Here is a 3,599-nt window from a genome sequence, read left to right on the forward strand (position 1 = left end):
CCAACTTCAAACCACCCAATGGGCGATCTACACCTCCTCTCATACAAGGCTTCATAAAGAGCCATTTGAATGCTTGCATGATAGCTATTGTTATATGCAAACTCTATGAGAGGCAAGTGATCATCCCAATTTCCCTTGAAGTTAAGCACACACGCCCTCAACATATCTTCCAATATCTGAATTGTGCGCTCTGCTTGGCCATCTGTCTGGGGATGGAAGGCTGTACTCAAGTTCACCCTCGAACCTAATCCCTTCTGAAAGGATTTCCAAAATTGGGAAGTGAATTGAGCTCCTCTGTTTGAGAAAATAGACAAGGGGACCCCATGCAATCTGACGATCTCCTGTATATACAACTTTGCATAATTTTCTACGGTGTCAGTAGTCTTAACCGCCAAGAAGTGAGCTGATTTCGTCATTCTATCCACAATCACCCAAATGGAATCATGTTTCTTTCGGGACTTCGGCAAGCCTGTAATAAAGTCCATGTTGATCATCTCCCACTTCCATTCTGGAATTTCTATGTTTTGGGCTAGACCACATGGCCTTTGATGCTCAACCTTCACCTGTTGGCAATTCGGGCACTTGGAAACAAATTCCGCAATATCCTTCTTCATCTCACTCCACCAATAGATTTCCTTCAAGTCATGATATATTTTCGTGGAGTCTGGATGAATGGAGTACCTGAAACTATGCGCTTCGGCCATAATCCTCTCTCGAACATCATCGACATCCGGCACACATAATCTATTTTGGTACCTCAATACACCATCTCCCCCTTTGGTGAAAACCATTACCTTTTGTTTGTGAATAATTCCCTTCAATTGGAGAAGGACGGGATCTTGGTCTTGCCTCTCCTTCACCTCTGCCACAAGTGAGGACGTAGACCCATCCTGAACTGCAACTCCGCCTTCATTATTCTCCTCTAGATGAACTCCCAATCGGGCTAATCTATGTACCTCCTTCGCCAATTCCCTCCTTCCTTCCTCCGCGTGGGCAGTGCTACCCATAGACAACCTGCTAAGAGCATCAGCAACAACATTAGCTTTACCTGGATGGTAGAGGATGCTCATATCATAGTCCTTGAGTAGCTCAAGCCATCTCATTTGCCTCAGGTTGAGTTCCTTCTAGCTAAAGACGTATTGAAAGCTCTTGTGATCGGTGAATACATCGATATGCACTCCATACAGGTAGTGGCGCCAGATTTTAAGCGCAAACACTACAGCTGCCAGCTCAAGGTCATGAGTTGGGTAATTCCTCTCATGAAGCTTAAGCTGTCTTGAAGCATAGGCTATCACCTTCCCCCTTTGCATCAACACACAACCCAAACCAATTCTGGAGGCATCACAATAAATCACAAAACCCTCTGTTCCATCGGGCAAGGTTAGAACAGGAGCAGTGGTTAGCTTGGTTTTCAATTTTTGGAAACTCTCCTCACAAGCATCTGACCATTGGAACTTAGCCTTTTTTGGGTCAGTTTAGTCAATGGTGTTGATATGGATGAGAATCCCTCTACAAACCTTCGATAGTACCCGGCTAAACCCAGAAAGCTTCTTATCTCTGTTGGAGATGTGGGTCTAGGCCAATTCTTCACAGCTTCAATTTTCTGAGCATCAACCTGGATACCATCTCCAGATACAATGTGTCCTAAGAAGGCCACTGATGCAAGCCAAAACTCACATTTAGAGAACTTTGCATACAATACCTGGTCCCTCAAAGTTTGTAAAACAACTCTAAGATGATAGGCGTGCTCCTCTTCATTCTTGGAGTAAACCAGAATATCATCTATGAATACAATCACAAACATATCAAGATACGGTTTGAATACTCGGTTCATGAGATCCATAAAAGCGGCGGGGGCATTAGTCAACCCAAAGGACATGACCAAAAATTCAAAGTGGCCATAACGAGTCCGGAAAGCAGTCTTCGGAACATCGCATTCTCTCACCTTCAACTGGTGGTAGCCGGATCTCAAGTCAATTTTTGAGAAACAAGTGGCACCTTGAAGTTGATCGAATAAGTCATCTATTCTGGGGAGAGGGTATTTGTTCTTCACGGTGACCTTATTCAACTGCCTCTAGTTGATACACATTCTAAGGGACCCATCCTTCTTCCGCACAAATAGGACTGGAGCACCCCATGGTGAGACACTCGGCCTAATGAATCCCTTATCAAACAAGTCCTTCAGCTGCTCCTTCAACTCAGCCGGAGCCATTCTATATGGAGGAATTGAGATAGGCTGGGTATCAGGGAGAACATCAATCCCGAAGTCAATCTCCCTGTCAGGAGGGACTCTAGGCAGATCTTCAGGAAAGACATCCGGAAACTCATTGACAATCGGAACCGACTCAAGAGATGGAGACTCAATGCTGTCATCTTTCACTCGGACAAGGTGATAAATACACCCTTTTGAGATTAGCTTCCTGGCCCTAAGGTATAAAATAAACTTACCCTTAGGCACAATAATACTACCCTTCCACTCTATGATAACCTCATTCGGGAATTTGAATATGACAATTTGAGTTCTACAATCAATAGAGGCATAACAGACATAAAGCCAGTCCATGCCAAGGATCACGTCGAAATCAACCATGTCTAACTCAACCAAGTCAGCCAAGGTATCCGTATGATGAATTAACACAATGCAATCTCTATAGACTCTCTCAGCTAAGACAGAATCACCGACAAGAGTGGCCACACTAAAAGGCTCAAAAAGACGTTCAGGGATTTTATTGAATTTACTAGCCACATAAGGAGTCACAAAGGATAGGGTGGCACCTGGATCCATCAATACATAACAATCAAAAGAAGAGACTCGAATCATACCCGTCACGACATTTAGAGAGTTCTCCTGATCTTGGCGACTACCCATGGCATATAGGCGGTTGGTACCTCTGCTGGTGCCTGAAGTAGTGCCCCTCTGATTACCTCTAGCCAACGGTGCGGTGGCAGAATACTGGACTCTATTTCCCCCTGTTGGACACTCCCTCTAAAAATGGCCTATTTGGCCGTATTTATAACAACCAACCCTTCCCGCTCGGCATTCTCCAAAGTGGAGCCTACCACACTTACTGCACGATGGCTTCTCCCTCGCACCTTGACTTGCACTGACCTAGGATTGAGAACCCTAGGGTCTAAAATTATGACGACTCTATCCCTGCCTATCATACCTGTTCTGCGGCATCGGTGCATTGGCGGTAGATGAGGCATAGTTGGAAGGCCTCTTCTGGAAGAAGGACCTGCTGCCTTTGCTTTGCCTCTGCTCATTCTCATGCCCAGATGACCTTGCCTTTTTGCTCAGGTGCTCTTCTCTGTCCTTTCTTTTCTCCTCCTATACCTGTTGAGCATACACCATTAATCTGGAAAGATCCATATCCGAGATCAACAATGCTGCCTTGCACTCCTTTTTCACATGCCTCCCTAATCCGGAGACGAACTTTCTCATCTTTGTTCTCACATCAGGAATCATTTCTGGAGCATACCTGGATAGATGGATGAACTTTAGGCCATACTCCTTAACCGACATACCTTCCTATTTCAGATTAACAAATTCCTCCACCTTCACTTCCCTCAATTCTCAGGGAAAGAAGTGGTCAAGAAAA

The sequence above is a fragment of the Solanum dulcamara genome, chromosome 2 (genome assembly GCF_947179165.1).
Source record: "Solanum dulcamara chromosome 2, daSolDulc1.2, whole genome shotgun sequence".
NCBI classification, from domain to species: Eukaryota; Viridiplantae; Streptophyta; class Magnoliopsida; order Solanales; family Solanaceae; genus Solanum; species Solanum dulcamara.